Genomic DNA, 22268 nt, shown 5'->3' on the forward strand with positions numbered 1-22268 from the left:
ATCTTGAAAGATGTTTTCATTCAGCTGAGAGCAGCTTAACAGCAGGTTTTTTTTTTTTCCTCCTCTGCCACAGTAAAAAAGTATGGGTTTCTTTTTATTGCGCTTGTTAAAATAAATGGCATTTTTAATAAAGACTGTCCCCATAACAACATATATGATTTGATCATATTATGAAATAAATGTCATGTGAGATTATACATTTCAAAGTAGACAGTTTATGTTCTTTTAGTTATTAAATTCAATCAACTTTACTCTTTTTTTTTCTCCTGAAGGCAGGTATGGTTTCGATTAAAATGTGACCCCAAAAGCAGAATAATTTAAGTGAGAGTATATTTTCAATTTTTGAAGGTTTATCTACCTTCCCATAGGAACATAAAAGTAAAAAAAAAAAAAAAAATAAGAAAAAAAATAAAGTTGTGTCTTTCAGTGGTAGAATTAAAATTTGTTTTCCTTTGACTGACGTTTTTATTCCAGAGAAGAACGTGATAAAACACAGGGTTGTACAGGGGACAACTTCTACACAGTAACCTACGAGATATTATGGTTTTAGTCCATAAAATAGGTTTCATACAAACACACATGGAATGCTATAGAGCCTCCTCAGGTAATACCACTCTTGTACAAAAGCCCAACACCTGCATCGACCAGAGTTCATCATTGCCGATTCTCCTTTTCTTGCTCATCAGCTCTTGCTGAAGCATCTCTTTGCTAATAAACATGTTTTAATCATGCCAATACTCCTAAAGTTTAGCCACCATTCTTGCATAGGAAGTCCACAAGTCAACATAGCATAGGCTGAAGTTAGATGCCTACTTTCATTGTCTAGTCTTGATTTAGTGCAATAAGCTGCATACAGTACATTCCTATTCCACCTGATGCACCTGTAGTCAACTCAGTTAAATACCCAGGTGAATAAACAATATAAAAAACAGCCTTGTAATTTTTCTTTAAATAGTCCATCCAGAATTCACATTAGGGTGCTGCTAGATGCTTATTCCTTCTTTAAGAATGCAAAAATCAGAGTTCTTCAGGAACAAAAGCAACATTATGTCCCTAAAGTCCTCTTGGGACACTGAGGCACAGAACCTGGGTTGGGTTCCCCCAACTCCTGCAAGCTATTTTCCCTACCTCCAGCACTCTAAAGCCCTCCTAGGTGCCTTCCATCCATTTTAGACACCTCCACTATGCATGCCCCACTCCAAAAAAAATGAAGCTCCTATTAAAGATCACTGATAACTTGGGCTTTCATTTGATAAAGAAATTATTTTTAATCCAAACATCACCACCTGTCAGAAGAAAAACAAGAGAGGAAAAAAAAAAAAGGCACCAATGCACAGCCACAGAATAACATTTGAAAGCACATCCCAACTCTGTCAGAGCCTAAACACTGAATATTAAACACATACCTGAAGCTACATGTACCACCACCTAAAACTATCACTTCATTTTCTGTTACTTGCTGTGACTTAAGGAAACATCACAGGCATCGCCATCTGTGTCGCTTTTAATTATCAATAGGAACTGCACACGTGACATATTACACAGCTCACCCAGAAAGCTGGAATAAGGCAGTGCACAGGGCTGAGGCTTTCTTCCAGTGCCTTAGTCTGTGACTTGGGCGCTCACTGGGAATCATGACAGAACAGGAACAGCCTCTCATCTGACAAGTGCAAACAGAGACCTCCCACCTGAAACCTGCTGGTAGCCCTGCTATCCCCTCATTAACGAGGGTGCTGATTGTAGGTGCTATAGATTTGTTGTTGTCTTTTGGTAGCATCATTTAGGTTGGAAAAGACCATGAAGCTCATCATGTCTAACTCTTCACCTGAGAAGAGACCAACACTCACCCTGCTGCAATTAGCAGAGCTATTCCCAAGCAGTCAACAAGGACAGAAAGAAAATGTAGAACTAAAGTCTCTGCCTGGGACCTCAAGTTCAATCAGAAAACACGAAGTCTGGATGAAGGGCAGAACTATGTGCATACTGCCAAGAGTTACAATGAAGTGAAGTTGCTGGGTGCTGTCTCATTCACTGTAGTTGGATGGATCAAAAGGGTGGGAAGCTGGCTGGGCTAGGATGAAAGCCAACAATGTTCTCATTAATCCTAACAGCTCTGAGCATAAAGCCAGGCTGATGGCAAATGATTTCACCAGCAATGGGTAGTTTCCGTCGGCCTGTCCTTGCTGCTCCTCCTGTTTGCCCCTCTAGGAATCCAGCGCCTCTGTTATTCCTTCCCAAGATGCTACCAGGGTTTCTCTGCATTCCCTGGCCCCAAGCCCTCCTCTCCTGCCAGGAGGATATGCTGGGGCAGGGTGGATGAGGCTGACAAATCAGCAGGAACAGCACCGTTACCGCAGGCAACCAAGTTCAGCTGTGAATAAATCAGAAGTGAATAGCACGAGGTCGGATGTTTTACAGATACTTATCTGATCTCCTCATATCCTGTTAAACCTCTCAGGAAATATTCAGTAAAACCTAATGCCTGTTCACTGGAAGTGACATTCTTCTGCAATTAAAAATGACTGGAAATGGCACTGCACTGCTCAGCACAAATAACCCAGACCACAGCGATATAAAACAAATCTCCTCCTCAGAACCAGCTGTGGGGCATCTGGGGAAAAGCTGCTCAGGAAACTCAACCAGAAACAAGGGCCTCGGACCCACTCCTCTCATTTTCCACCCTGCTGTTTGTCCTCTCTTTTCTGAAGCCAACTCTCTCCTGCTTTTCCCCTGCAGGATTCACACTGGCCTCTTCTCATCCAACGACAAAAGGCAAGAAGTGTAACTATACCTACCAGCATCTCTTTGTCTGCTGCGCTGATAAGTATAGGAATAGAACCAATTAAACTCAAACTCTAGAAGTCAATCAACTTTTTCACCCTCTGTCCCTCTGTTGGAGTGAATGCTGCATCTTCTCCTCAAGTTCCCTCCCTAAGCAACAATCCCATTTGCTTTTTGACCTCTGTAAATTAAAATAAGTTTGGAGCTCTCTTTTTTTCCTGAGCTGACTCCATTTACTTGTGAAATTGTTTATTCAGGCAATTCCCACTCTGTAGCATCAAAGTTTGTTGTTAATAGTTGCAGACCGTTAATCTACATGATGAATATAACAAAGCCTGTGGAAGAATCCCAAATGGACAGGCATGATAAGAGATGGGAAAAGAGGCTGGCAAAGCTCCAGGTACACGATATTTTTGTGCCTGACCTCTTTAATTGCTCAAACACCAAACGGACTGATAGATGAGCTTTAGAGCTGCTCCAGCAGCTACCAAAGAGTAGCAATTTAACTTTTCCTCTGCAGCAGAGGTAACATTTCATCCATTACTTCTCACCATAGAACAAAATTAGTTTAAAACAGGAAAAGGAACCTCACAGCACAGCGAAAGTATACAAATACCTCTTCTGAGCCTCGCTGCCAGAGCAGTATCATATTGCCAACAAGGTATTAGGGGATTTATTTTCATCTCAAGGTCCAGGTGCAGGAAGCCGAGGGTGAGGAGCATTAGGATGATGTATTGGCTGCTCACTGCAGACTCTTAACCCAAGTGACCATCACAGACACCATTTCAGCAGCAACATTTCCTAGCACTGAGGAAACTGGTGACCAAGCAAAGAGCATTTAACAAAGGAGCATTTTGCTACTACTAGGAATAACTTTTATTTCAAATTGTAACAAACCAACAACACTTCAAAAAGAAACAATAGATTAAATAATAACTGCTTCCCTCCCCGCCCAATACAGTTTGTTGTCTGCATAAAGGCAAACGTATCTCTGCTGCTGAAATCAACAGTAAGATGGAACGATATAAACTTCTGTGGCAATCTCCCAAGTAACTGGAATCAGCCTTTCCTCCATCAATCCACCAGGGGCTCATCTCCATTCACCACATTTCGGCACATTCATTCTTTGAGAAACTGTGAATCTCCACAAAGACTCTCACTACATACCAGTAATTTAACCCCTGCCTCTTGAGATGCAAAGTGGAAGGAGAAAAAGGATCAAAATCTTTCATAGAATCATTACGGTTGAAGAAAACCTCTAAGATCATTCAGTCCAACCCCAACCCACCCCACCATGCCCACATCCCTCAGTGCACAGTCCTGAAACACCTCCAGGGATGGTGACTTCCCCATCTCCCTGGGAAGCCTGTGCCAGTGCATCACTTCTCTTTTGGAGAAGAAATCTTTCCTAAAATCCAACCTGCAACACGTCTCAGCTCATAGAACCAAGACAGAGTTCTTCACTAGGTTTTGTGCTGTATCCCATCTATCAAAATTATAGATGTCTGTCTCTCCTAAAGCTCACTGTTCAGAAACCAAAACAATAACAAAACATACTTCGATGATATCCTATACTTAAGGATTAAAAACATTCAGTAGATGCTAATTAAACCTCATGAACTGCAAGAGTTTTCTAGTGACATTTACATTTACTGAACTAATGTGACTCTGTCTAATGATGAAAATGCCACAGGAATTTATAAAGCAGAACCCCCTCATGAAATGAGTGAAAACTTCCTGGTTTAACATTACCGACTTCTGCTAACAATTTGGTTTTGATTGATGCTCCTATTTTTTTCTTTTCTTTTTTTTTTTTTTGACTAAAAAGTAGAGTTATTACTGACTTCCGAGGTTGATTTGGAAAAATAATTCCTTATTGAAGTCTCATCAATCCAAAAAATATCAAAACCTGAGTCTGAAATATCATTCTTCAACCTGAGATATGCAAGAAATCTCTACTGCTGAGGAGAGATCCGCAAGATGGATTAGGAAGAATTTTGCCTTTGGTTTGATGTTCAAATTAGATTAGTAATTCACAGAGTCCTTTTACTGTTTAATAAATTCAGATGAAAAGGAGAGATACAAATTCGTACAGTTCTCTTACTACTTAATGCATTCAGATGAAAAGGAAAGATAGAGAGTAATCAACACATGCATTAATTTATGCAGATCTTTCCCCAGCTTCATGTTTTAAAATGCCTTTTTAGATAAAAAAGGCCAATAATACTCAGCATTTTTCATCTTCAAAGTGCTTTGAAAATCTTAACCACTGAATTGGCATAGTGTACCCATCAGGTCCATTCAGATTAGCATCCCTATTTTAAAGAGCAGTTCCAGGCAGAAAGGTTTTGGGATCTCCTCACTTTACCAGAAACTGAGACTAGGTGCTAATTAGCAAATTCATAACTTGCAGTCACAGCCCTTAGATTACATGCTACGCTCTCACTAAGTCACGTAGTATACACAATGTGTGTCTGTCAGGCCTTGAGAATACCTGTCCTCAGGGGACAGAACCCAGCAGGAGAGCCTGCAGTGCTCCAAAACCAGGACTGTAGCAGCAAATTCACAGTGTTGAGCAAGGCAGGTGTCTTACAGTGCTCTAAACCTCATTTCTGTCAAACCTCACCCCAGCCCAGACTGCAGAGGTGAAAAGAGGAGCCAAAGGCAGGATGACAGGCAGACACTGTGAGAACAGAGCTGATAAGCAGATTCAGACCTTCTGATTAGCGCCAAGGGTTATGTGAGCAGATGCCTATCTCATGCAGAGGGCATAAACACATCACAGAGAAGACTTTCTGCAGTTTATTTACAAAGGAAGAACGCTTTGTATACTTGCTGCTCATAGTTTCTTTCCTGTATCCAGGGTTCGATCTGCACTGCGCCATTGGAAGAAATTCCACTAATAGCAGCTCCAGCATTTCTCCACTTCATTATTTTCTATAATCTATATCATCTATGATGTAAAGTCACTTCCACAAAGGCTCTGGCTATGAAACAGAAAGTTGGGGTGCACTGTGATGGATGTGCAGTGGATTGCACATGCACTAGCACAGACTGCCCAGGGAGATTGTATGGCCACCATCCCCAGCCATGGAGATGTGACACTGAGGGACACAGTCAGCGGCATATAGTGGGGTGGGTGGGGTTTGGACCTTAGAGGTCTTCTCCAACCTTGATGATTCTGTGACTCTATGATTCACTTTCACTGCTGAGGACAGGGATAGAGAGAAGCAAATATCCCATGGAAAGGCAAGATGTAGACATGAAAGAGGCAGATAGCTCAAAAAACATACCTACATGGGTACTTAGGACAGAACATGCTCCACAGCTATAGAGAAGTCTTTTTTTTCCATAAGTCCTTTACTTTTTTTTTTTTTTAAGATGCAGTGTTGCTTTTTCATTTGGTGCAGGAGGTGCCCACCAGCAGATGCAGTTTTGCAATGGTTCTCTCTTCAGTCATCTACAACAAGGCACGTTTATGCAGAGTTACACACTGCTTCTCTGGCATAGCAATGGGCTGTGGGCCAGGAGGTGAAATACCGTGAAGCTGTTGTAGCCCAGGGCCTAGCAGACAAACAGTGGGGTGAGTGGGAAGAGTTTACAGGAGTTCAGCATACAGTTGTACTGTGGTTTGGTTTGCCCTTCCCTGCAGCATCAAACACTGGGGTTGTGCCTTTGCTTTCAAAGCTTTCAAAGCCCTCAGGAAACCTCCAGAATCTCTGACAGTGGTTTGGCTGTGGGAGTGCTGAAACCACTGCTGATCCCTTTTTGATGGTGATACAACATTGTCTGGCAGCTTCCTGGCAGAAGAACTTCCTCTGTCTGTCCCTAGCACTATCCATCACATGCAAATCATTAAATCTGTGCAGCAGCTCTTATCATATATTGTCTCAGCATCCAGCACAGCAAGGTCCCAGGCATGGACAGGGCTCTCCCCTGGCTGCAGCTACCACAGCTCATCAGGATGTGCCTCCCAAACACCAAATCTAAGCAATGCAATTTGGAGAGCTCAGCTTAAAACCAAGGGCCAAATGTCACCTCTCAGCACTACCTGCAATCATAACTCCTCATTGCTCTGTCTCCAGGACACAACTGCAGAACTATTAGAAAGAGAACAGGCCCACCCCCAAATGCATAAATACCTTATGACTGCAGAACTTACAATATGCTTTTTCCAAAGTTTAGGCTACTAAAAAAAAGCTGGTCGCTCCATGAGAAAAGTAATATCCGTTTCAGCTTTCAAACATTTTGGCTTTTCTTATTAAAAATACGTACAACAAAAGCCTTACACTGTTGTCATATACAAAGGAGATAACAAATGGCATATACAAAGCAGATAACAAATGCTAAGGAGTGGAAATCTGTCAGCTACTAATATCAAAAGGCAAACAGATAAAGAAGAGCAGAGAAGTTTTTCACTGCAGCTTGTTCTTAGCCAACATACCGAGGGCAGCCCTGGCCCCTCCTTGCCTGACATGCCCATTATATAAAACAGTAGCCCAGCTACCAGAAGCAAAAATACACTGGAACTTGAAAAACAAAGAATAAAACAAAACAGTACTGCATTTGCCTCTCCCTTCACTGGGCAGTATTATCTACAGAGCTTTCTCTGTGGCTCTGGGAAGGAAAACTCAGCATCCTTCGGTACTCTGAGCTCCAGGACCCCACCATAATGTTGCCAAACCTGCCTCACTTGGGTTTCCTGATGGCTTCCAGACATTTACATGTTAACAGTGCATCCTTTTTGGTCTTTTAGCTCCCACTTGCAGCAAAACAGCTGTGTAACTTTGGCTAGAAGCCAGAATTAACATAAATCATTTTTTAACCTCTTGATACAAAGGCATTTTATATGGTTCCCTGGTACATCTCCATGAATAAAAGCCTGCCATTAAAATAAGCCATTCAGTGCAAACCACTGATTTTATTGGACTGTGTATCTTGAGGCGCTCCACTGTGGCCTGGGTCTACTTGGCATCTGAATAGTAGGTTTATAGAATCATTTGGAAGGACCCACAAAGTTCATGGAGTCCAAATTCTGGATCCACACAGAACCACTCAAAATCCAAACCCTACACCTTAGAGTGCTGTCCAAACACTCCTCGAACTCTGTCAGCTCAGGGCTGTAGGTATTGCTTTGCCTCCTGTCCTGGCTCATGGCATTGCAGCAACTCCTAAAACCACAATACAAACCAGATCAGTGCGCTCTGCCTGCAGCAGGGCTATGAACCCAGACACTGCAGGGCTCAGCCATGGCTGGTAAGCAGAAACCATTGATATTAAATCTCTCCTTGTCTCTTTATGGCAGCAGCCTCCCCTGAAGTCCTCAAGAGCAGCTGTGCCCGAGCTGTATTTCTCTTGGAATTTGGTGGTGGAAGGATGTTGAGACTGCGAGTTTGTCTACCTTTTCCAGCTTAGTTCTCAAATTAAAGTACAACAGCTGTCTACTAACACTGCTTCCCTTGAAGAACCAGGACATCTCTACTTAAGAGGTTAAATTAGGACTCGGATACATATTTGCAAACGTTGACTTACATGTGTCAAGCAAACATATGTAGTATCTGAAAGATAGAGTGGTGCTGTGCCACTTACAGAGAGGCTATTAGCAAGTATTTGGCATTGTGGTGTAGGCTGCTCATCTTTAACTGCAGGGTCACACAAAGCAGGAGCAGTTATTTGCTTGCATGAGCAACTGCGTCAGCAAGTGGCTATTCAGAGTAAAGCAGCCCTGCCTGCCCACCCGTCTGCATTCCCCTCAGCAGCCATCAGCAAACAAAGTCTGATCAACTACCTCCATTTGCGCCTGCATGCTTGAGAGGCCCGCAGATATTAGCATTGATTCGGTTATCGCAAGAGCTACATACATGATAACCACGTAACCGAGTTTCAACCAGCCTTCATTTTTCCTCATTCAGAGAGGAGCAGATGAGAAATCACGCATTTACTTTTGGCTTCGGTACAAGGCAGCACACTGCAAAGCAGCAACCATCCACTCCATCAGCACAAGCAGAGCGCTCACAGCACCCGGGTCCTGGTCCGGCACTGGGGTTGCTAAGCAATATGGAAATACAAATAATAAACGAATAACAGCCACCTGCAAAAGATTACATGCTGAATCGTACCTTACCACGAAAGCTCATGTTTCAGACTTCATCTCATTTGGATTCAAATTTGCTGAAATTAGATTTTAAAAGATGGCACGATTACCGTGCAGAATGTTTTGAGATATGTAAACACTTTCTGTCCTATTACTGTGAATCACTTCAGAATTTGCTCTTCTTTTTTTTCCTCCTTCTTCAAGGCATTTAAAGCACGCGGCTCTGTGGAATACAATGGCTGCTTTGCTTATGACAGCACAGACTTGAAACCATTTAAATATATTTTTCTGTCAGCATGTATTTGCGATTCCCGTCCTCATTTAAAAGATGACTGTTATTCCGTGTACAAATGTGTTGTTAGCATGATTGATGTCAAAACTGTGTTTGCACTCCACATCAGAGAGGATTAAAAGCTGCTCCTAAGAAAGGCTCTTCACAATGCACAGCAATGTAAACACACCATACTAGGAAATCTCCCAACAGGAACTTCCCCCCTAAAGGCCACCTCAGATTTGTTGTATCTGCTCTGAGCTCAAGCAACTCTGCCACAGCCACGTGTCCCTTAAAAGGAGAGAACCCCATTCTCTGCAGTTCGGGTCTAGACCTCACCAAGAATACTCTTTAATGGGTGCAAAGAGCAGCTCCATGCTGTATGTGTGCTGAAGGCCAGTCACCAGGCTGTGGCCAAGCATGTAAAAGGAAGGATGAGGGAACGCAACAAGGCCTTTAGACCACATTGCTAGGGGAAGACTGTGAGTATGGAATCAGAATCATGCAGCTTAAGTTAGATTTTTGTTGCCATAGCTCCTGTGAACATGCACCTAAAAGCAGAAGCCCAGGCAGAAGCAGGGAAATGGACAGGCCCAAAACTGGTGGCATGATGTGGGCTGCCAGCCCTATGAAAGCCAGGTGGAAAACAGAACAGCCATCTCATTTGCAAATTATTACAACATGCTGCCTGGTTAAAATAAGAAATTCATTAAATTGTTAAGGTTGGAAAAGACCTCTAAGATCACCCAGTCCAAGTCCAACCCACCCCACAATACCCACATCCCTCAGTGCCACATCTTCACAGTTATGGAACACATCTAGGGACTGTGACCCCACCACCTCCCTTTGCAGCTTGTGCCACTGTATCACTACTCTTAAAAACTCCTTCGGGGTCACTGCAGCCTCAAATGCAATCATGGGAACTGGAATTCTTCATATACTCAATTTCTGTTGTTCCCTCCTCCCCTCTCAGGTGCTGATAGCAACTTACTCTGACCGCAGGCACCCATCTCACCCCCAGAAGCATGCCAGCTCCAGTTCTCACTGTATCTCAAGAGCCACAGTAACCCTCCACATGTGCAGCATCACAGCAAACCCTGCAGCAGCTTGTCTTTTCTCAGCTTGCTGAGGTTTAAGCTTGCATTTACTGTAGACCAAAAGCTCTTGTACACAAACAGTTGCACAAAGCTATAATTTGTAAGCTGCAGCAATTTAATTGCAAATTTCAACCTTCAACACCAGAAGATTATCTTGCATATGGATAAACACCTTTTTACTCAACCTTTTTGCACCGCTGGGGTAGTCTTACCAAGTACCCAAAATAAACATAAAAGGTAATCTACATAATTTTGGGAAGTGATGAACTTTGCAGTTGGCGTGCATTCTCCTCCTGTGGGTTTGGCTCAAAGTCAAGAGGTTGGCTTTATGGGATCGACTGGTAAAGCTGTGTGTAAACCTTGGAGTGGCAACTTCTGCGGAAGCAAATATGTACTGTAGTCCTGAGAAATGAAACAAGCCAAGGTGATGCTGATGCAGCAGAATAAGTGATTCCAATCCAAACTACAAGGGAGGTGCCACGCTGCACAGCCAGATGCAAAGCTCTGTATTTATTTTTTCCATGAATGCAGTCCCTGTAGTTGGGCTCCTTGGGAGATCTCTGCATTATTACTTAAGCTTGCAATCACCCCTCACGTTGAGATTAATCTCCACAATAAACACCAATATGACAATCAGAACTGGGAGCATAAGAGAGAAACATGGATACTTATGTTCAGTTTTCTTTTTCATATATCACACTTGCAGCTCAAGAGTTGGTAAATTTCAAGTGAATGCTCCCTAAAGATAAGATAAGAATAAGTGAAACAGAAAACACAGACAGTAGGGGTATTAGGTACTATCAGCTCACCTGACCTGTTAATCTGAAGCATGCACATACATATATAAAGTAAAAACAACAATGAAACTTAACCCGGTATTGTAACAGTACCTACAAAACTCAAACACATGGCACCCCATGAAAGCATACCCAGAGTATCAGTGGCTAAAGTATCCAGGCTTCAGTTTGAAAAGCTGCCCAAGAGAGGATATGAAACGCAATTCCCATTAAACTAATCTTCCAGATGGCTTTCCAGATCTCAGCCTCAAGTTTGCATTGACACATCCAAAGGCTTTTAGAAAACGTGGTATAATCTCCCATTAAAAAGCAGCATTGCTTGAGTTGTAGAGCAAGGGACTCAGGATTATGTCTTCAGTGCTATTTTTTGACATAAGTTGTGACACTGAGCTAGTAACCAGGTCCCTATTTCAGAGCATCCTCGCTATTTTATTGCTCAGAACAATACCTGATACACTGGGCAAGACAGAGACTCCCACAGATCTTTACAAATGGCTTTAGGATAGATACTTACATAAAAGCAGAGGCAGTTCTGATATAAGCACTATTTAAGAATACACCCTTGGCAGGAGGAAAAGAGAGCGTGCTAGAAACATCTACAAATGGCACCGTGCTGTAGGCTAACGTCAGTGTGATGCAGGAACAGAGGAATATCAGATGGTAAGAAAGCACGACTTTCAAGAATGGAGTAACGGAGTGGAGATTAAGTTTGACACTCTAAACACAAGTTTGTTGAGACTGATAGAAGGTCTGTTGTACAGCAGGAGCCCAGAAGAAAGATAAGTCTCAGCAAAGTCATTGATTACCACTAAATTATGAGTCCTCAGCACGACAAAGCCATGAAAAGAAAAGATATTTCTAGAGAAAGGTATTTCTCAAGAGATAGTGTGACTGCATAAGGTACTGTTACCACTCCAGATAAAACTCAGCACAAAGCACCACTGATCAAGTGAGATCTGACAAGTACGGAAGAAGCCGAGATAAGCAGGTGAATCAGTGAGCATATCTTCCAAGTGAAATGTGAAAAGCAGTTCAGACTAGGAAAGGTGAAGTACATATAACCTGCCATCTCACTGGAGACAAAAAGAATTAAAAGAAAATACATGAAATCTCACTTTAAGACTATACATCCACATTTTCTCATGAACAAATTGAAACCAGAAGGGAGGGGTAAAAAAATTAAGTCCTGATGAATTATGTTCTAGGTTCACCTACTATTAAATGTAGAAAGAGCAACACAGGGACTGATGCAACTATGCAACACTGGGGTTTCAACTGTATGGGACAGGTCACTCCAACCTCATGTGATGGAAATCCAGCAACAGGTCTGTACATGTTCAGTGCTAAAGAACTACTAGCTCCAAATTCAGTAAAGACTTGGCATCTGACAGATCTCAAGGCTTCGGGATAACCCAGTGTGCAGCCAAACCATTTCACTGTAAAGAACTATGGTAAAACAGATATCCCTGGATAGGAGCACTTGCTGTAATTCCCATTGCCAAAATGAACAAGTTGATCTTATATTTTATAAAGGTTTCCTTTCCATAGTAGACTGTGATTTTTACATTAATTCACCATAGATATCATCATCTTATTCCTCCAGTAGGTGAGCACCTATAAATTAAGTTGAATAATCTGATACAGTAATACACTTGTCTTAGATCTGACCTGAAGCAATGCAATCCAGGCTGCAGCTGGAATCATTACTTCACTCTTTATTCTTTCTTGCAAGGGAAAAATAAATACATATTATGATGTATAGATTTCTGATTTGATAAAGCACTTGTACTCTAAATAAATACATCCTTCTCTGGATTTCAGCTTGGTAACACATCCAGTATCCATAACACTCAAGTCAGCGCTCACATTTTCTATCATCATCTTTTCTACAGGCAAAATACCTCCAGATGAATTTAAGGACACAAGAAAGAGATTGGCACATGCTTGCAGCTTTGGGAGACAGCTAGGGATTAACAACAACAGGACTTGCTGTCCTGAGCTCAAACTCCACTAACCAGTGCCAAGGGATTTGTGGTTCTGCAAGGATGTAGGTCATGCCAGAGGGGACAGACAGAGTCCTGCAGGAGCCTGGAGGCAATTAAAAGCAGTGATGCAGCTGAGCATCACTTCCCCTGAGATAGGAAATTGCAGGCAAGAACCATCTATTCATCTTCCATGTGTCTGACAAGAAAAGATGACTTGGTTATAAAGCCTTTCAAATGTAATGAATTACCAGAGAAACTCTCAAAGGATGTCACTGGTTACTGAAATACTGCTCGAGTATTTAACAAAGACCCTGCAATAACAAATATCTATTCCTTTAATTGTATTTTCAGACCATAACCTTCTAGTAATTCCAACTTGAGCCCCTGAAAGTACAACCAGATAACTCTCATAGGCAGAGTGCAGGCAATGCTGGGCAACGCAACAACCTTCTGCCTAAAAAGCCCCACTTGTTTGAAGTTTGTGACTCAAACCAGATGAGTCTGTTAGCCAGTTACAGAAGGTCCCTGGCTTTTGGGGAACTGCCTGAGCAGCCAAGACGCACATAATGTATGGGAAGATTCTGGAAGAGGGGGGGGGGGGGCTGGGGGGAGAAGGGAAAAATCAGCCACAGATGACTGATCTTTGATTTCATAAGGAGATGGTTGTTGCTCAAGAGTGGGAAAATCACCAGGTAGATGCACAGAGGAATGAGCTGAAGGAATCTCTCACAAATCACTGGCTAGAAGTAATCCCACTTATAGGTGGGTTTCTCTAATTCCATAGCCTGTATATCACTAAGAACTCCCCGAAGTGCAGATGCCGTGTTAATTCTGTGCAGGTTATAATAACTTGACCATTATCAGCATTAATATTAAATCTATACAGTGACTGGAATGCCACAAGCAGACAGTACTGGGGTAGATAATACACCACAGAAGTACTAAGGATCCAAATGCAAGCTAATACAGAAAGATATGCAAGTCATCCCAGTGCTATTGTGAATTATGGGGCAACAAGCCCACAGTGACCTCTGCAGAACCACATTGCCCTTTGTGCAGTGGCACAAGCTGAGTTGCCACAGGAAGAGGAAATCAAGTGGGACCTTGTGAATCCCACCACAGCTCAAACTACAATGAGACCCTAAATTCCTACTCCAAAGAGAGCAAGCAACTTCCTGTACTGCAAAGTAGAAATCTTTCAGGTCCAGTTTCTACTTGATCTCCAGAAGATAAGTCTTATTATTAACCTTCTAGTTAGTTAAAATCTATACAACCCTTTGCAGCTCACATGATAAGAGGCCATCCCCTTCACTACTCCCAAGAGAGGAGCAGCAAATTACATGGTTTTCTTGAGCTCATCACCTGAGGGTCAGCATTTGAAGTGGACTGGCTCCATGATGCTGTCCTGCCCATATGTTGTGAATGGAACCTGGATGAACCCACATGTCTGTTTGGAATAGGCAGTGGCATCCATTTCAAAATCCATTGGTAATACACAAATATCAATAGACATTCAAAATAGAAAAATTCTTTTCAAAATATGCATAATAAAATTTCTGCTACCTTTTCAAATAGAAGAAAAAACCCAAACCTAACGACATAATGTCATAACATTTCTAAATTACCAGGTTAATTAATGGAGAACATTTAGAGATGATGAAGGAAACTTTGAAGAACCTCATCTGACAACATTCACAAAGGAAGGAAAAGGCCTCTTAAAAAAGGATTAATTACAGGGTGGTTTGTGTTTTTTTTTCTTTACCTTGATATACTTTGTTTACATATTTAATTCTGTTTTGACCTTCAGAATTCTCACAAAGAACAATTGTTATTAAACCATCTCGGTGGAGGAATTTAGCAGTTCCTCATCTTGTCTCTGAGGTTAACTGAGAATATTAATTATTTAACAGACGTAATCAAACAAAATACATGTAAATCTTATCTAAAGCACAGTGCGGATTGAGGTACAGAAAGCTCTTCTCCTGGCAGGTCCAATTTCTTTATGTGGTTTTGGTCAAAGGCTCCAGACTGAGATGATTCCAATGATTTGTTCTGTGGCTCTTTAAGGAAACCCTCCTTTCTGTCTCAGTATATGTAACAACATAACAATAAGGACTCCTCGCCTATCCTTGGCAGTTTCTATATATCACTAAACAAGAAATCTCCAGACACCTCTCTCAAAGACAACGTAAAATTAATTAATGCTAAGATGACTACAGCTCACTTTCCTTCTAGTTTTACCATTTCATCTCCACTGTATTAGACCCTGCTCACCTGTTGCTCTTTTTAGCCCAGACCCACATTGCCATCCCCCACCCAACTCAGCAGAGCACTCTGCTCTAACGACAAGAAACACCTGGGCAAACAGAACAATGTGCTCTTAATTGTTGGCACACACACAGGACTGAGTCAAAGAGAAAATCATATAGATATAAATACAACATTGTCATGACTGAACCATACTTAGCTACATAGTTATAAAATAATAAATAGAAGGGAATTACATTATAGCATCAGTTGATCAGAAACCAATTAAATACCTTCTTCCCCCCCCCCCCATCCTCTACCACACGCAGGCAAATTACATTTGCCCCACAAAACTAAATTACAACTGGTGCATATGACCATCTAATACAAACTAACACATCCTAAAGCATGAGATTATACACTTTAATTAAACCAGATGCATTATTCAAGAGAATATCAACAACTCTTCTGTAGGTAGCACTTCCATAAGACTAAATTGAATTTGGGTAGGCATAGAGGAAATGTGTCACAAAAATGAGCTGCCACTCAGGAAGTGTGGGACATTGGGGAATGAAGAAACTCAGTCTATTGAGAAGCGCATGAGGTGGAGTAATACTGAGGCAAACGTATATTAAGACAAACGTAGAACAAGGAGGAGAAAGGAGAAGTGTGAAGCTTTCTATTGGGGACCACTCTGCTCCATTGAGTGATCCACCATTAAGCAGCCACACCACAGCCTGCATTGTTTCTACCCGGTGCATGGCACAGAACTCAACAGTTAGGAGGGTCATTCTCAGCAGCTGTGCTCAGATCATGGGACCCTCAAATAGCTCTTTCTTTCTGAGATCAACAGGTGGCTGCTTTTTGTATAGTAAATGGAAAGAGGGGAGTCCCTTAAGGCAATTTAATGTCATAAATCAGCATAATCTGCCAAAGTGCAAAATGCTTTCCATTGTTCATAGTATGGAATTGGCAATCCAAGCTGGAATACTGCAGTTAGGTGGGAAACTGATATTTCTTGTAAATACTAACTTCCATCTTCACCACTTTGAGGCCTCCATATAAGAGTAAAGTTTTATTTGCTACATACAAGATCTGCTTTAACACAGCAAGAAAAAGAAAATGCTACTACATTTAGGCCCTGAACTGTAAAGTGTGCCTTACAGCAACAGGTAGAGCACCAGACCTTCCAAAGAAAGGCTCTAGCTCTGTGCAACATATCTCCAAAAACAGCAAGCAGGTTTTCCACTGCAGAACCCTACAAACCTCACATTGTAAGGTGCTCCTGTCCCCTTCCCTTTAAGGCAAGGGCTTCAGACCATCTCCCACTTGCACAAATAACAGAAGAGAAAAAGGAACACCCAGTAAACACCCAGGACTGGTCAACATCAGAAAACTATCAGTTTATGCAATTCTATGGTGTAACTCTGTAACACCATAGAAAGTGGCAATGACAACAGCGTAGCAAAGTCCCATGCTGCAACAAGCAAGGTTTTGCCCAAACACAATAGCTGTGGAAACAGAAACAAAGGAAAGAAGCTGCTTACCTTCAGATTGCCTCAGCTCCACGGGAATGGCCAGTGAGATCCCCTCACGTCCACTGCCAGACCTTAAATAATGTCTGGGTTGGGTCCTGGCTTCACCCCTTCAGTCACTCAAGCACACTGCATGCACCTGGGATGGCCCTGATTTCCCACCAGGTGCTCAATCACTGCTTCAAGCTGTGAATCAGCATTTCCACTGCACATGGCACAGTTATACAGAGTAATGGTATGCTACATCTGTGCACATACAGGCACATAACTGCGTAAGGTGGAGGTCCTGGCTGCAGAAGAAAACACTGATTACTCTACTAGTTAAAGGTTAAATTCCTAGCTTGCAAGAGTGATTGGACTTTTATAATTAATAAGAATTCTCACTGACTGTAACCTTAAATGCCAGTCAAGCTGCTTAAGACTTTGCTCTTTGGCTGCTGACTTCACTTCACCCACATGTATTAATTCTCTGTGGGGAGCTTGCTGCAAGGTGCCCTGTTCCACCAGCCATGTGATCCCTTCAACATTTGGGTGCTGCTAGAAGGAATGCAGTACAGCAAGTTGGAGGCTGACACTTTGACCATCCACCTCCAGGACTATTCATCTTGAGAATGATTCTTTGCAGGGAAGTCCCATAAACCCTGCAGAGGACCCTGTATGGATAGGGAAGAATCTGGCACATCTGGCTCACAGATTCAAAATGTCCAGCAACTATTTTCAATTACCAGAGGACTGATATCTCAAATTAAACATCAAGAAAAGCGTGTCTCATTAAACTTCTATTCAGTTAACACAAGAAAAATTGAAAACACATGAAAATACAAATTCTCCTTTAACTATGCTGCAATTGAGTAAGATTATTTCTGTAAACATTTGAGAATTATTTAAAGATATATTCAACTATAAAGGAAAAACTACAAAACTCTCCCATGTTATGGTTTTCATTGCTCTGAGACTCATGTGGCAGAGGCTGGTAGCAGTGTGATACGGCCCTATCAAGGCATGTTCCCTGTGCTGCTATCCCAGTGCAGGCTAATTCTGACTGTACCAAAGGGCGTTCACAGCCAATTCTCCTGATGATCGGTCTATCCCAGGAAACTGGAACTTTAGGGATATCTTCTCCATCCCATAAGCAAGACAGCTCATGATGACTATAAAGGATATGCAAGTCCCAGCAAGCATAGTTTCTTGTATTACATTTCAGAGAACTTATTGCAATTTCTGTGCAACAATGAAAGCATCCTATTAGGTGCTGAGTACGTTTTCTGCGGCATGGAAATTTCAAATCACTGAAGACAAAAAGTTCATACTAAAGCAGGCAAGCCTGATTCATCAAAAATAGGTGTAAATACTAACAAGGAGCTTAGTTCCATTTAGGTTTTATTATCAACTCAGCTTCTTCCTCTCCTCCCAGAGTTGCTTTTAGCTCTGTGCTGGCCCTGCCATTATGGAACTTCTGATGTCACAGGTGAGGTATTTTCAATTTATATATCAACAACTGATGTCACCATTGCGGGACTGTTATTTCCCTACAGGACTGAACAAGTGGTATGTGATGCACAGAGAGAAAGTTATTGTTCTAGCGCAACAGTGGAAATAATTGCAAAAGTAAAGCAAATGAACAGTCAAGTAAATTAATTCCTTTTTGAATTACTGTTCCTGTTTTCCAAGTCCAAATGATTCTCATTTCCTATTTAGAAAGCCTGAGGGGATGAAAAAGTGTCCAAGATGGTGAAATTAAAAATTAGCTACTGAGCATGAAACATGCAATAATTGTACTTCATAGCATTTTTATTGCCCCAGTGTTCTATGAATCACTTTACCATCCCACACTGTTACCATGAAAAAAAAAATGACACCAATAAAGTCAAAGCAATTGATGTTATGACTTCATCAATCCAAGACGAAAGGCATGCACTTAACAATAGATACTTTCAAGAAAACTACCACCTCATTCTGAGGAAGCAGAAATTTCATCTTTATGTCTTCCTGAAAGTTAACTGCAATGATGGAACGCTGGAAAAATCCCCAGCATCACCCCTGCGTCTGTATGACAAAACCTTGCTTTCCCTCCCAGAAACCAGACAAATTTGGGGCTCTCAAGCGACACGAATGCAGTCAGCACCAAGGCAGGCTACAGCTAATACAGCCGTCCCAATTTCAAACACTCTCACTCCTTTGAGGTTTGGCATCAAGATGGCATTATTTTAACAATGCATTGCACTCAGCTTCAGCTTTTTAAAGTCTACAAATTCAGGAAGCGTGAAGCTGAATTATCTCTGCAATTTCACTAAAACCAAATAAAGTTCAATTTATTGCTACTTAAAACTTCCAAGAGAACAATAATCTACACTTAAAGACAACAAAGCCGCAGCACAGCGATCTGCAGATATGACATCAAAGGTACGGCATGCAGAAGTCACCTCCCGCAGGGAGATCGTGCCTGATCTGACAGCCATGCTCAACAGCTACCCACGTGCAATCTAAAATTCCTTCTGCTGATAGCTGAAATTTGACAGGACTAAATAAATAAGAACATCAGTCTGGATGTATTTAAAAAACAACAACCACAAATAATTTGTACATACGCTTCTACCTCTATGAAGCATCATTACATCCAGACCCACTGCACAGCCAAACAGGATGATGACTTCTCTACAGAGACTAGCTTTCTTCTTTATTGAGTGGCCAGGCATCTTGACTGAGGTATTAAAATCTCTGTTAGGATTCTTTCCTTTAATATAACAGCTCATTTCCCTTATAAACTCATTAAAGGAAAAATCAAGCATTTTTTGTTAACTCTAGCTTCCTTGCAGGAGTGCCAGAGGCTTTTTTAATATGGATCAGTTCATGAATATACATATTACAAACTGCAGCAGCACTGCGTGGCAACAAAGGACTCAACAGAGTCATACTCATACTCATAGAACTGTAATACCTTCTTTATATTTTGATGAAAAAAGAAGTAAGCAACATGCACTGACCAGGACAGAAGTCACTTCCTTAAATCTGCATTCTCCTGATGTTTGCAAATCCAGGTTTACAGGAGGAAGTAACAGCATAGCACAAACCTAAGAATGATGAACCAGGGGTATTACAGGGCAGGAGAAATCCTGTTTCGTGTTACGCCAAATTTCAGTCCTGTTTCATATGAAATACAATGTTAGTAGGCACTGCTGTGGCATAATGTTTCCTAGTAGATTCCTGGCAGATGCCCAGTGAGCAAAGCAAAATGGTGTACAGGCAGGCACAATTCCCAAAGAATTAATGTACCACCAAGAACAACATTGGTCAGAAAGGTAGAATAAAATAGTGACATTAAATTCACAGCTAATTTATGAATACTTCAACTCAGGAAAGCACACCTTCTTAAAATGTCTATTTTTTCTTGGGTAATGGTGGTACAAGTGACAACCAAACCTTATTTCCTTACTTGAAACAGACACACCAGTAAAGGCTTCTATGGTCTTTGTATGGGTTCATAGGGAGGGAAAAGACAAGTAATGGGCAAACTGAAGTACAAAGATGTTATTCATACCCACCTGCTAACCATTACAGAGCCTGCCACAAACTGCTTTATAACTACAGTGAGTGCAAAACTGGCTCACAACTAGCAAAAGCTTCTTTCCAGAAATACAAACATTATTTAAGACGCAACTAATAAGCAAATAATCTTTAACACATTCTGTTCCTTTACCTGAACTTCAAGCAGCGCTCACACTAAATGCTGGCTGCCCAGCCCAAAGGAATTACTCTCTACAACACTTCTCGCTGTGGGGAAGTGAACCTATTTGTGCTACCCTAACACACTCCAGTTCAACACTGCTAAAAATCGCCTGATGGACTTGGGGTGAGAGAAACTCCAGAAGAAATAAATGAAGTCTTCCAAGTTACCTTTCCCAATAGAGTACGTGTGAATTCTTTCCAATATATGGCATTAACATCTGATGGGACAAGTCTGTCGAGAAGAAAGCTGAGAAAGGTGATGTTGGTTTTTAAGGTAAAATCTCTGGATTTTAGGGGCAGCCAAACTCCTTACTCTAATTAAATTCTAATCTGCTTTTCCCAGGTTTCAGAACATGCTGTCTCAAATAGACTTATCTTCTAAGAAACGTAGAGTGATCTTCTCATTAGACATGTTACAATGAAAACACATTAGTACTAAAGCCATAAAAGACTGAGGCAATTGTGGACATTTTCCCCCCAGACTAGTGGATTTTCTTAATATCACTTAAAATGAAACAAACAAAAAAACTGTACAATCACAAGTCTGCTTGAAAAGTGGAAGCTTGACGTTTAAGTGTTTCTTCTATTCTGTTCCTTAATTAATAAAAGGATACATGCACTGACATTATAAACACTAATTTGCTATTTAGCATCCCAAATTAGGAAGCATAAACATTTATGCACTTCATTAAACACTACCTAAGAACACTTTGAGATTAACAGGAGACAAGCAAAGCTGGTAAGAGCAATTTCAGACTAAGCATTAACCACCGTAAAAAGACATTCTTTCTCTTGTCCTCGCTACAAATTCTACCCAGCTCCATCCTAGAGGTACCAGCCCCTATGAAATCAGATTTGGAAATCAGTGTGATCTGACAGACCTGTGCTGACTAAAGGGAAGAAGTTGGAATGCAGAGTTATGGACAGAGAAAGTACTCTTATAGCAGCATAACATACTTAGATTGGCTTAATTCAATCACAAAATTGCACCTTGGAAAGCAAAAAACCAAATACTTATGCCCTAAATTAAGACAACACTTAAGCACACGTGGCATACAGAAACAGACATGGTGGCATTTCCACCATCACGCCTCCAAGCACACTGCCCTCCCCATCCCTTCACTCTATCCCAGCCCTGGAAGGAATGCTCACTTCGCCCCTCACATATTATCTGTGCACACAGGACACAGCAACAAGCTCCACATCAAGGCGTGCTGGTGGATAAGAAGAGATGACATGTCTCAGATTTACAAGGCAGATTTTGATGGTGGATAAGAACCAAATGGTGACACTCATAACAGACAAGCTAAAAGGCAGTTAATCATTGTTAACTAACATCATATAGCACATCCTCAAGACTGATCGATGCAGGTCCCAAGTTATCTCTACAAATCTTATTCTCAAAAATATTTCATCCTTCATGAAACAAGAATTAAGTCTATTTTCTTCCAGTTACAGACAGCAAGGTATAATTCAGACACACGACGCATTATGTCTTATATCTGTGGGCTGCAAGATTAACTTTAGGGTTAAAAATCCAAATTTGTGCTAAAACAGCTGTGGTTAAATTACAGACTCACAGGGAAACAGCATTAGCTTTTCTATCATACAGAATCTTGCCATAGCGTAGCCATTTTAAAAACCTTTTGAAAATACAAGTGTTGTGTTGAGAACAATAACATGGATATACTTGAGAGCTTGGTACCAAAAAGCAGAAATGTGAAAGGATCCTTAG

The 22268-nt window shown here is 41.4% G+C and overlaps 1 protein-coding gene across 1 annotated transcript in view; it reads right to left on the bottom strand.

Moving 5' to 3' along the window:
* Positions 1 to 22268, bottom strand: part of LOC107317605 (BEN domain-containing protein 5) — a 799506-nt gene that overhangs the window by 275489 nt on the left and 501749 nt on the right. The window lies entirely within an intron of this gene.

This window comes from Coturnix japonica, chromosome 11 (genome assembly GCF_054131305.1).
Source record: "Coturnix japonica strain WE chromosome 11, WE-NBRP24, whole genome shotgun sequence".
NCBI lineage: Eukaryota > Metazoa > Chordata > Aves > Galliformes > Phasianidae > Coturnix > Coturnix japonica.